Raw genomic sequence first — 14118 nt, 5'->3', positions numbered from 1 at the left:
CTGTTCTCTTGGTGGCTGAAAAGTTGACAACATCGGCTGCACACTTCATACGCCAGCCATCTGGTTTCAATTACTCATGTGTCAAAGTTCTCTTGATGACTGCCCCTGCCCCATCATGATCACCTTTTCCATGGACGGATGCAGAGAAGTTATGCATCATGTGGAAGCTTGTCATTTGATAGTACCTAGCCAAAAAATAGTAAGGTCTACGGGCCTTGAATTGTGAAGCAACACCATCTGACCATACCCAATGTTGTTGCAGAGAATGTCCTCGTTCTTTCAACCACTTGTCATGCAGCAAGAAACAATCTTGTACAAACAATGTGTCATGCTGCTTGTCATCCGATATGTAGAAGTGTAGTGTCTTCTGTGTACCACCTGCTGCATTTCTTAAATAAGTGATGTGCACAAGTATTGTGACTTGGGTAGACCACCAATGCATTGATTGAATTTCATTCTGAACTTTAAAGGAATAATTATCCACAAAGTCAATAACAGATACTACAACGTTGCTAGGAAAATTTTGCAAACAATCCTTGAATTGTTGGGCTTGCCAGCGGAAGACAAAGTTGTGCCTGATGAAGCCTGTCAGATGGGCTGAAAATAGGCTAAGAAAAGTCCCACTTTTCATCCGTTGCACAATCAAGTCCTTTCTCTTCTTCTCACTCCCACCTTCGTGAACCTGTCCTGTTCCAACCTCCATGAAAACCTTCACAGACACCTCCTTGCTATCCTCTGCTATCTCATCGGGACAAAATGTCAACCTCCGTACTCCACATTGTGAGCAGTCCCCCATCAAGCATTTCTTTGCATGGTATTCACAATTTGGAGGCTTTGGGCACATGATGGATTCCCACATACCGGTGATGTAATGACACACTGATTGGTTTGCAAAACACGTTCCTCTCTCATCACCTCTGCAACAAACGGAGAAAGTGCAAAGGTGACCTTTCCTGTGGTGACCAAACTTGTTCTACCGCATTTGATTAAGGGCCTCTTTGAAATAGAGCATCTGCACATGAACCAAACAACAGCAAGTATTTCTATCCTTCAAGTTCCGTACAAAGTATGGCTTCAATGCCTCGAAGCATCTAAGAGACACTACCACTGTTGGGTGAGCCTTCTTGAATCTTTGGTACAACTCAACCTATGGCACAAAAACAAAACGATTCAGAAAAAAACCAACTTCATGGTATTGGTAAAATTCCACTATTGCAGTAGTGCCAAAGCTGACTCTAGACAATTCCAAATGTGGTACCGTAGATTTGGTATTGTCGGTAGCCTTTGGTACTCTATAGATATTATTTGGTACTCTACATATAGGATTTGGTAGTATTAGAAGTGTGGGGTACCCTATAAATAAGCTTTGGTACTATAGTGGTAGGCTTTGGTACTCTATAGATAGGATCTGGTACTCTTCAGAGAGGATTTGGTACTCTATAGATAGTCTTTGGTGGTATCCGATGAGTTTGGTACTCTACATATAGGCTTTGGTACTATCAAAAGTTTGGGGTACCCTGTAAATAGACTTTGGTCCTATAGTGGTAGGCTTTGGTACTCTACAGATAGGATCTGGTACTCTTCAAGGAGGATTTGGTACTCTACAGATAGTCTTTGGTGGTATCCGATGAGTTTGGTACTCTGTAAATAGACTTTGTTTCTGTATACATAGGCATTGGTACTGGATAAATAGGTTTTGTTACTTTGTTGAGAGGGTTTGAAACTCTATGGATAGGCTTTGACACTCGATCGCTAGAATTTTGTACTCGATATACGGATTTGGTACTCTACAAATCTGAGTTGGTACTCCATAGATAGGCTTTGGTACTCGATATACTGGATTTGGTACTCTACATATGTGCTTTGGTACTCCATAGATAGCCTTTGGTACTCTACATATAGGCTTTGGTACTATCAGAAGTGTGGGGTACCCTGTAAATAGACTTTGGTCCTATAGTGATAGGCTTTGGTACTCTACATATAGGATTTGGTACTCTACAGAGAACATTTGGTACTCTACAGATAGTCTTTCGTGGTATCCGATGAGTTTGGTACTCTATATATAGTTTTTGGTTCTCTATACATAGGCATTGGTACTAGATAAATAGGTATTGGTACTCTATCGAGAGGGTTTGAAACTCTTTGGATAGGCTTTGGCACTCGATAGCTAGGATTTTGTACTCGATATACCGGATTTAGTACTCTACAAATGTGCTTTGGTACTCCATACATAGGCTTTGGTACTCGATACACCGGATTTGGTACTCTACAAATGTGCTTTGGTACTCCATAGATAGCCTTTGGTACTCGATACACAGGATTTGGTACTCTACATATAGGCTTTCGTACTATCAGAAGTGTGGGGTACCCTGTAAATAGATCCTGGTCCTATAGTGATAAGATTTGGTACTCTACAAAGAGGCTTTGGTGGTATCCGTTGAGTTTGGTACTCTGTAAATAGACTTTGGTTCTCTATACATAGGCATTGGTACTGGATAATTAGGTTTTGGTACTCTATAGAGAGGGTTTTAAACTCTATGGATAGGCTTTGGTACTCGATAGTAGCTAGAATTTGGTACTTTATAGATATTCTTTGGTACTATAAACACCCTCTGCCGTACAACAGACTACCAAATTTGGTACTGTCTGGACCAAATAAGCCTTAAGTAGCACCAAACAAGATGTACAATTACTAGAAGTTGTTGGTACCTGAGATTGATTGAGTAGATGTATAGGATGTTTGACGACACTTTTCCTTCCAATTCTCATCTTGCATATGTCTTTCTTGTTGGGTGAAACTCTGCTCTCTGATGTCCAAAAGGCATATACCAAATCTCTTGTTTCATTGGTAATAACGGTTCCTCGTGGAAATTGTCTCTCACAAGCACTCAATGGCAACACTTCATCTTCATCTTTATTCTCTAGCCGTGAGCTTGCTGCAGCTATATTCCTTCGATGGATCCCTTGGAAACTAGCCATTCTGAATTGGTTTATTGATTGTGAGTTTGTGCTATTGTTCAGAATCATTGCCAAAGAGCTTCTCTTTACAAAAAGTTCACTTGCTGAATGAGGGACCTTGATTTGAGTCAAAGTGTTGCGCACACCCGATACAACAGTGTCTTCGACTTTGTTGAAATTTGATGGTTTTAGCAAGGAAAATGTTTGGTGGTTTTTATACAAGATTCTTGGCTTGAAATTGGAAAAAATAATATCCTACGAATGTCACTGCGAAGATGCATCGTGGATGAGATACCGGCGAATGGCGGGCTTTGTTAGTGCGTCACTGTAGCGCATTCGCCAGTTTTAGGCCGTGCGCAGCATGCCTTTGTTGTCACTTCTTGATTTGGTGTTTCCTCTGCGTGACTTGGCCATCCTTTTTCGTGTGTTTGGTGTTGATGTCAAATTCCTTCACTTTTTTTAACCTTTTGTAGGTGCGTACGGCATGCGTATATTGTGTGTATGTGCATGTGTGTACGTGAGGATTTGAATGTATGCATGCAGTGTGCGTGCTCGTGTATGTATGTGCATGTGTTTGTTTGCGCTCGTAAGTGTGTATGCGTGTGTGTGTGTGTATGTAATGTCGGTAAGGGTGTGGCGTAAGAACGAGAGAGAGTGACTTTTATTATAATTTTTTAAAAACTCTTATGTGCTGCAGCTACACAGAGAGTGTGAGTGAGGGTGAGAGAGAGCGTGTGAGGGTATGGACTGAGGGGTTGGGGTGTGTGTATGTGTGTGTTTGTGTATGTAGGTGTGTGTGTAGGGGTATGTGTGTGTGCTAAGAGAGAGAGAGAGAGCTAGACTTGCACCATGCGGGCTGTTGCTGACTACAGAGAACGAGAGGGAGGGAGAGAGAGAGAGAGAATGAGAGATGGGGAGAGCGAGAGGTTGAAGGGGTGAGTGGGTGTGTGGGTGAGAGTGTATGTGTGTGTGTGTTTAGAGAGAGAGAGAGAGAGAGAGAGAGAGAGAGAGAGAGAGAGAGAGAGAGAGAGTATGAGGTCCCTGCCCCTTTTTGAGAGGAGCGGAGTACCTTTGATAGGTCTCCAATCCTGAAAAAGAAAAACCAACGGACGTTGCCTTAGCTACTACGTAGCCACGGGCATGAACCGTCAGTGAAGGATTGGTCCTATCTCGCTATGGCGGAGCGTGACCACCATAAACCTATCTAAAAACTATCTATAATCAATTATACCTAAAAGTATAAATCTTAGAGTGACCAACCTGTGCGCTTTTTTCCCCATGTTTCAGAAGCACAGCCGCCAAAGTTTGTCTCTTTTAAGATTTATGACTTTAAAAAAATAATTTCTAGCGTTGGAAAGTTACCTGACTCATCGGGTCCACCCGTCCATAGAATGATACCATCGGAGTATCATACTCCCACTTTCCACACCACACTCACCCTTCTTTTGTTATCTAATTACTACCACACTGTTTAAACATACATGTTCCTTTACTTTATTTATGATACTGATTCGTTAAAACAGCCCTTTAAACAATATTACAAACAATAGTCAAACAAGAAGTCGTCCAATTTTAAACCAACAACCCTTGGATTAGGTTCACTCAAGAATCTCTACTGGCGCTATTATGTCCGATCGGTATATACATTATTTATAAAAACCCTTGTCCTCATGAGCGTCCCATACCGCTCGACAAGTACTCGTTGTGCTAATCTGGACGTACTCCTGCCACAGCAACAACGGTGCCAATCTGGGCGTCATCCTCACGCCTCGGTAACTGCCACATAATACTAGAGCTAATAAGTAGAGAGACTTGAGAGAAACCATACCGAAGGTTTTGGACAAACATTCTTTCCTATAGCAACCAGTTTAACCAGACATTCTTTCCTACTTGTCAAACATATGCCGAGTTTCTTGGGGTTAAGCCCCGTGGTTTCGGTCCGTGTTTTCTTTTCATAAGATAAATAATATATTCCTATGGTCTTGCATATGCAACGATGCATAACTTGAAACTGCAATACTAACCTGTACCATAGCTTTGATTGGTGGCGACATAGCATTATCGTAGGAGTTCCACCATTACTTGTACCAGCTTCATGATCATTAGCGCCTTGGGTTCGAGCACGCTTTGGAGCCATTTCTTTGTACTACACTTAGAACTTTAAATTGGTCAATTTCCCTACTAATCTCCTTGTTTCCAAAGAGAGTCTGTAATTTGAACCCTCGCCAACTTGGATTCACACTTAATGTTGTTTTTCTGCATCTAATTTCTATACATGAAATATTTGTTAATCTTAATTAATCAAAAATTAAGTGTGTAAACTACGAGTGAAATTTTAGGACTGCATTACTTTTATGAATGACATTTTTAATCCAATTCTAACTTCCATTTCTATACTTCAACTAAATCAATTTTTAGTATTATTCAAAATTCTACTTAATCTAATTGACAATAAAATTGGTGAATGAGAATTTCATCATGTATAATAAGAATATGCTGAGTTCTCTTATGTATTAACTTTCAATTAACTATGCATAAGTTAATAGTGACGATATACTAACTAGAGAGAGTAGGTACACTTAGAGAGATTAGAGTAAGAGAAAACATACACACACATCTTTTCTAAAGTTAATTGAATCTTACTAATCTATTAGAGAAATTAGAGTTAGAGATAGCACACACACAGACACACACATATCCTTCTTTAAGCTAATTGAATCTTACTAATCTATTAGAGAGATTAGAGTAAGAGATCGCACACACACACACATATCCTTCTTTAAGTTAATTGAATCTTACTAATCTATTAGAGAGATAAGAGTAAGAGATAGCACACACACACATAGCTAATTGAATCTTACTAAGCTATTAGAAAGATTAGAGTAAGAGATAGCACACACACACACATATCCTTCTTTAAGATAATTGAATCTTACTAATCTATTAGAGAGATTAGAGTAAGAGATAGCACGTATACATCATTCTTAAAGTTAATTGAATGCTTAATTAATACGCACCTTATTAGTCCACTAGAGTTTTTGCTCTCTTAGTGGTTTGTGGACGCCTTCTCTCTAAGAGAAGTGGCAGCACTCCGTGAGCACTATAGAGGAAATCTCTATGTTTAAAGTGTGAGCATGGATGCTCTATTTATAGTAGAAAAGAAAACGTCAAACTTTTTTTTTCCCAATTTTTTTTTTAATATATATATATATATATATATATTCCAAAAATCATACCCACATTTTTCGTACCCTTGTGGTACCCATCAGCTTGACCACTTTGTCATTATCATCAAAAGATAAGGCCACACAACCCCCCCTCAGATTAGTCAAGACTAGCCTCTCCTTTTCATGTGACAGTGTGTCCCACTTTGTCCCCTCCTATGTGAGTCCAGGTGAGTCCATGTGCCTTCATTTGTCATCCCTGTGTATTCTTTTGTCTTTATAATTATTTTATTTATTTCTTTAATGATAATTTACTTTATATTTTTAAGTTAAACTTTACAGTCTTATATTACCTTTACAGTAGTAAAAGAAAATTCTACAATTAGTAAATAAGTCTTGCAATAAGTTAATTAGTGATTCATATAGCTAAACATGTGTGTGTGTGTGTGTATGTGTGTGTGTGTGTGTGTGTGTGTGTGTGTGTGTGTGTGTGTGTGAGAGAGAGAGAGAGAGAGAGAGAGAGAGAGAGAGAGAGAGAGAGGTTTGATGGTGAAAACCCCACCGGATGTGAGGGAAACTTGATTCAATGTGATATTTACTGAAACCCATGCTTCGGCGAGATGGCGACTATGGTGACAGAGAGAGATAGAGGGAGATAGTGAGCCTGTAGTAGTTTCTCGATAGGTGAGTGACAGTGAGAGAGAGCCTGTGAGGGTATGGAGTGAGGGGTTGGGGTGTTTGTTTGTGTATGTAGGTGTGTGTAGGGGTATGTGTGTGTGCTAAGAGAGAGAGAGAGAGAGAGAGAGAGAGAGAGAGAGAGAGAGAGAGATAGATAGATAGATAGATATATTTTATTATCGTCCTCGGAGGTCAAATATGACCTATGGGACCAAAGTTACATGTGATGTAGTATGTGTATGGCTGATGAGTGACTCTCGATGCTCCAAAATTGTAGTGATGAGAGTCGCAATGGAGAGCCCACACTTTGGCTGGGAGAGGAAAGTGTGTAGGTCTAAGTTATGGCTGAAAATGTGAGAGAAGCAAGTTCGGATGTGATCAAAAGCTGAGCACTCTAGTAGTGTGTGGTACTCAGACTCTCGAACTTGCAGTGAGCATAATGTGCACAATCGATTTGACTCTTCTCCATTGCCCCAACGCCCTATCTCGCATCGAAGGAAATGGGAGCTAAGCCGAATTGCTGCGATAGTGCGTATCGCGGACAAGGGAATAGGCTCAAGCATGTAAGTGTGAGTACGGTTTACTCTCTCAGCGAAGAACATGGTTTTGTAGTTGGGGGCAATATAGGTGGTGTAATGTATGAAGCGTGACCCACTGGATTTCTCCCAAGCCGTAATACATTGGCGTTGTAGAAAAGCTTCATTCACTTGAGAGTCAATTGAAGCATCATGTAGCAAGTGTAATGCATCCCATCTCCCAAACCACTTCTTTATGTCTTGCATCCATCCCGTGCTCAAGATCTTGCTTTTATGCGTCTTTTGAACTTTTTTTCTTGCTTCCCATGCAATTGTAGGAAGTCGATGTGAGGGGTTTTGACGCATCTTTATCATGTACTCCACAACCCTTTCCATGCCCATAACCTCAATTGGAAGAGATCCTGACTCAAGAAGTAGGAGCATATATGGTGTTTGTGTCTTAACTTGGAGAAAGTTTGTAAGAAAACGCTTTTGGACATTCTCAAACTCTTTCCAAGTAGACTTTGAGATGCTCCCGCCCCACACTTCAACTCCATAAAGAAGAACCGGTGTCACCAATGCATCAAAAAGATACTTCTTGAGAACCCAACACTTGATGTTTCCCGCATTACACATGTTCTCAAATGCATAATATGCTCTCTTTCCCGCTTCCAAACGACGTATAGCACATTCATGCCACTTGTGATTGGATGGAACCTCAAGGCCAAGGTACTTAAAGCTCTCAACAACTTCAAGTGTCTCGTTGTTGTACACAATGCATGGCTTCTCCTTATGGTTGGTTTTCACAAGCATAACCTTTGTTTTGGATTCATTTACAATCAGCCCACTATGCAAGCAAAAGTTCTCAAGGACAACCATAAGCTTTTGTGCATCTTCTAAAGTGTGTGCTAGAAGCACTACATCATCCGCATACAACAAAAGCATGATTACCGCATTGCAAATAGTGACCTCTTCAATGCCTTCTTCTTGCATAAAGTCAAGTACCATTTGTTCCAATTGATCGATGCATAGACCAAAGAGAGTTGGTGACAATGGACATCCTTGTTTAACCCCAATAGTGGTTACAAAAATTTCTGAAATTTCTCTTCCCATGCGCAATTGACAAATCACCTTCTCATAGATTCGAGAAACCGCAAGCATAAACTCACTTGGCACTTGGAGTTCTTCCATCCTTCTCCACAAATTGTTACGTGGAATCATATCAAAGGCTTTCTTGAAGTCCACAAAACAACAATACAATCGCTTGCCTTTCAACCGACTTTCCTCCATGAGAACACGAAGAGTGACAAGATGATAAATGGTGCTATGGCATCGACGAAAACCCGCTTGTCCCTTTGCACGCTTGTCATTCTCTTCAGCCCAATCACTCAATTTCATCTCCATTATGCACCCAAACAACTTTGCCATAAGAGACCCAATCATTATAGTCCGGTAGTTGCTTACATTCTTTACATCCCCTCCTTTATGCAAAGGATTAACCCAATTAGTACTCCAATCATAAGGCATACCATGTTGAAGTGCAAGGTTGAACATATCACACATCCACTCATGGGTAAAATCTCCCGTCCATTTGATCATCTCCGGCTTGATACCTTGAAGATCTCCCGCTTTGCGAGTGGCCAACTTTTCAAGCCCACCACATACATCCTCAATAGTAAAAAGAGACGGCATACATGGGAGTGAACCATAAAATGGCATTTTTTCAGTATTTGCTTGCTCATATAATTGCCTACAATGTGTGTACATATCCACTAGACTCAAGTTACCAAAATTCTCAATCCGCTTGCCTCTCAAGTTTCTCCAAAATCTTCCACATGCATGTGCCTTTTCTTGGACTTGAAATTCTTGTTGCTTTACTTCCCATCTTCTTCTCTTCTTTTGAATCAATGCCTTGTATGTATGCAAATGACTTTGATAGTTGTCTTTGTCCATAGTTGCATCAAGCTTTATCAAGGACTTTCGAGCATCTTGACATTCTTTATCAAACCACCTTTTGCGTGATCTATCTTTGTTGATACCATGGAGATGCTTTATGGCAAAGCATTCTTCCGCACAAGAACAAATAGCTTTCTTGAAAGCTTCCCATTTAGTTTCCAATGGTGCATCACATTGAAACTTTGTCATCCATAATTTTTGCTCAACCATTTCAATGTACATTGGTGCCCGTTTGAAATCCATACATAGTGATAACTTCTCTTTCCTTTGGCTGAGATTATCATGCTTAGTTGCTTCTTCACATGAAAGGTCAATACATAAGGTGCGATGGTCGGATTCTGGGGTCCATTGACCAAACATAAAACTCTTTATGCGATACATGATGGCTTCAGAGAGTAGCATATAGTCAATCACACTATCCCCATTATGTCTCCTACATGTAAATCCATTGGTTCCACTGCGCAAAGATACACCATTGGCAATGAGCATACCCGTGCTATTACACATGTGTAAAAGTAACTTTCCATAGTGATCCGGCTCTTTCTCATCCATTGAAGTACGATCATACAAGTGAACTTCCTCCAACTCCCTTGAAATGTATGGCATATCAAATTGTTGAGTATCATGTTGCAATGTTTTTGTGCGAGCATTCATATCCCCAAATACAATAACATCACCTTCACCTTTGAAATAAGCAATGTCCTCTTCCAAATCAGAAAATGGTTGATCTCTATCCATGCAAGCATAAAAGGGAGAATCATGATGAGGAATGTAGCAACCGGCTACAAAAACGGGTGCTCTTTTTGGTGTCATAATTTTCAGCCATACATAACGTTTGTACTTGTCATCTTTCACAATTGATACAAAATCTTCCAATCCTTTCTTAACCATACATGCTAACCCTCCTTGTCCTCTTCGTTGCTTGAGATTCTTTGACCACATCAATGAATGTACATTGTAATCCTCCAAGCCGTTAATCCTTTGTGTATCATACTCCCAAGTTTCAACAAGAAGTACAACATCGGCTTTGCTTGTTAGTTCATCAATGCCAACCCCCGCATTCCATGGGTATCCATTACAATTCCAAAAGCATATTTTCAATTGTAACTCGGTCTCATAGGTCACGCATCCCTATTTGCTTGAGAGACTTGCCTCCTCCTTGGGCACATTTTCTTCATGAGAGATCTCCTTGTTTTTATTATTCTTTTCCTCATATGCCTTGCGACGCATATTTTGTTGCTTAATAGTGCGATCTTCACATACAAAACATTTTGTATCCCTCAAATAGATCCAACTATTATCAAGGATAATCTTTCGCTTGGTCTCATCCGGCATGGTGCATACAATTGGCCGTTCTCCCGAGCGAGGAGCTCCTTGCTTCCCCACTCTATGTGCTCCATAGACCATAACTCCGGACATGCCAAAGTGGGTTTTGAAGAAATCTTCAATAACAATGGCAAGAGAAGGAGGTGTATCTAACTTCTCTTCGGGAATTCCACGAATAACAATGTTCTTGGAACGTCGCTCCCGTTCCTTCAACTCCTCCACATCCACATTCTCAACATTCTTTGTTTGAACCATAGCTTGCATGAGTGAGGAATAAGAAAACACATTGCTACCACATACATCAGCCCAAGACTTGTTTGTGCATACATTTTTCATGTCGCATACATCCCGGCTCATAGTGTCAAATTTCTCCTCTTTCAATACATGGTCATGCTCTGCTTTGCTCATTCGCTCCTTCAAAGTATTCAAGTCCACAAGAGAGCGTTTACATTCCTTGACTTCCTCTTCAAGTTGCATCAAACGTGTTGTTTGCATCTCAAGTGTCCTCTTGAGATTCTCATTCTCAACCACAAGTACCCTTAGTGTGCCATTCTCCATTGCAAGTGCTCGTAAGTCTTCGCCTTGTTTGTTTATGGTCTCTTGCAATGATACCAAGTACGCCATGATCATGGTTTCCGATGTCGTTGGTTGGGTGGTTGTGTTGCTATCTCCACACTTAGGAGATTTTGGATCATTTTCCACAATGGTTGTGGACCTTGTTGAAGAAGAAGAACCCTTGCGAGTGCCGGCAGACATTGTATGTAAAATAGGAGATGAGAATCAATTTTGTTGAACCTGTTCACTTCGGAAATGCTGCTACAGAAACGCCTTCCATAACTCTGAAAATTTCTGTCTTTACATCAATACATAGAGGACTTCGTGCTCTTTGATTGAGGCTATAGATCACCCAAATCGGAGTTCGGATGAAGAAGTTATGATCAAAAGAGTGGACTGCTGTCTACTAGGTCAAAAAACGGCACCATGCGGGCTGTTGCTGACTACAGAGAACGAGAGGGAGGGAGAGAGAGAGAGACAATGAGAGATGGGGAGAGCGAGAGGTTGAAGGGGTGAGTGGGTGTGTGGGTGAGAGTGTATGTGTGTGTGTGTGTTTAGAGAGAGAGAGAGAGAGAGAGAGAGAGAGAGAGAGAGAGAGAGACGTTTGATGGTGAAAACCCCTCGGGATGTGAGGGAAACTTGATTGAATGTGATATTTACAAAAACCTTTGCTTCGGCGAGATGGCGACTATGGTGACAGAGAGAGATAGAGAGATAGAGGGAGATAGTGAGCCTATAGTGCGTTCTCTAGAGGTGATTTTATAAGCACAGAGATTCTACTCTTGCATATGTGTGGCAACCCTTGGAGTCAGGGTGTGGACATGGATTCCTTTTCATAGTGCTAACTTCCCAAAATGTTGCCCTAAAATCCCCTCTCTTTTGGTGCAAGTGTTGCAAGTGCCTCCCTTTTTTGATAGTGACCTCTGAGTGCACTTTCATAGGTGCAGGTTGCATTAGTTTAGGATAATCTGATAAGGTTAGGGCCCTAATAAGGAGAGACAAAGCAAGGAGTTGGGTCCTAGATGGTTGACCCTTGCTTTGTCTTAGTAGAATTTTAAATCCTAGGTGGGCCTTGGTGACCATCACCTAGAGAGAGGTGGCTTTATACAAGTGGTTTTTATACAAGATTCTTGGCTTGAAACTAGAAAATAATAATATCCTACGGATGTCACTGCGAAGATGCATCGTGGACGAGATGCCGGCGAATGGCGGGCTTTGTTAGTGCGTGAGTGTAGCGCATTCGCCAGCTTAAGGCTGTGCACGGCATGCCTTTGTTGTCACTTTTTGATTTGCTGTTTCTTCTGCGTGACTTGGCCGTCCTTTTTCGTGTGTTTGGTGTTGATGTCAAATCCCTTTACTTTTTTTAACCTGTTGTAGGTGCGTACGGCATGCGTATATTGTGTGTATGTGCACGTGTGTACGTGAGGATTTGAATGTATGCATGCAGTGTGCGTGCTCGTGTATGTATGTGCATGTGTTTGTTTGCGCTGGTAAGTGTGTATGCGTGTGTGTGTGTGTATGTAATGTCGGTAAGGCTGTGGCGTAAGAACGAGAGAGAGTGAGTTTTATTATAATTTTTTAAAAACTCTTATGTGCTGTAGCTACACAGAGAGTGTGAGTGAGGGTGAGAGCGAGCGTGTGAGGGTATGGACTGAGGGTTTGGGGTGTGTGTGTGGTTTTGTTTGCGTATGTTGGTGTGTGTGTAGGGGTATGTGTGTGTGCTAAGAGTGAGAGAGAGAGAGAGCTAGACTTGCACCATGCGGACTGTTTGCTGACTATAGAGAACGAGAAGGAGGGAGAGAGAGAGAGAGAGAGAGAGAGAGAGAGAGAGAGAGAGAGAGAGAGAGAGAGAGAGAGAGAGAGAGAGAGAGAATGAGAGATGGGGAGAGCGAGAAGTTGAAGGGGTGAGTGGGTGAGAGTGTATGTGTGTGTGTGTTTAGAGAGAGAGAGAGAGAGAGAGAGAGAGAGAGAGAGAGAGAGAGAGAGAGAGGTTTGATGGTGAAAACCCCTCCGGATGTGAGGGAAACTTGATTCAATGTGATATTTACTGAAACCTTTGCTTCGGCGAGATGGCGACTATGGTGACAGAGAGAGATAGAGAGATAGAGGGAGATAGTGAGCCTATAGTGCGTTCTCTAGAGGTGATTTTTTAAGCACAGAGATTCTACTCTTGCATATGTGTGGCAACCCTTTGAGTCAAGGTGTGGACATGGATTCCTTCTCATAGTGCTAACTTCCCAAAATGCTGCCCTAAAATTCCCTCTCTTTTGGTGCAAGTGTTGCGAGTGCCTCCCTTTTTTGATAGTGACCTCTCAGTGCCCTTTCATAGGTGCAGGCTGCATTAGTTTAGGATAATCTGATAAGGTTAGGGCCCTAATCAGGAGAGACAAAGCAAGGAGTTGGGTCCCAGATGGTTGACCCTTGCTTTGTCTTAGGAGAATTTTAAATCCTAGGTGGGCCTTGGTGACCATCACCTAGAGAGAGGTGGCAATATACAAGTAGTTTTTATACAAGATTCTTGGCTTGAAACTGGAAAATAATAATACCCTACGGATGTCATTGTGAAGATGCATCGTGGACGAGATGCCGACGAATGGCGGGCTTTGTTAGTGCATGAGTCTAGCGCATTCACCAGTTTTAGGTTGCATGCAGCATGCCTTCGTTGTCACTTCTTGATTTGGTGTTTCCTCTGCGTGACTTGGCTGTCCTTTTTCGTGTGTTTGGTGTCGATGTCAAATTTCTTCATTTTTTAAACCTTTTGTAGGTGCATACGGCATGCGTATATTGTGTGTATGTGCACGTGTGTACGTGAGGATTTGAATGTATGCATGCAATGTGCGTGCTCGTGTATGTATGTGCATGTGTTTGTTTGCGCTCGTAAGTGTGTATGCGTGTGTGTGTATGTAATGTCGGTAAGGGTGTGGCAGAAGATTGAGAGAGAGTGAGTTTTATTATAATCTTTTAAA

This window comes from Adiantum capillus-veneris, chromosome 25 (genome assembly GCF_014529385.1).
Source record: "Adiantum capillus-veneris isolate H3 chromosome 25, ASM1452938v2, whole genome shotgun sequence".
Lineage (NCBI taxonomy): Eukaryota > Viridiplantae > Streptophyta > Polypodiopsida > Polypodiales > Pteridaceae > Adiantum > Adiantum capillus-veneris.
The sequence above is the reverse complement of the archived record's forward strand: the minus strand, read 5'-3'. Positions refer to the sequence as shown.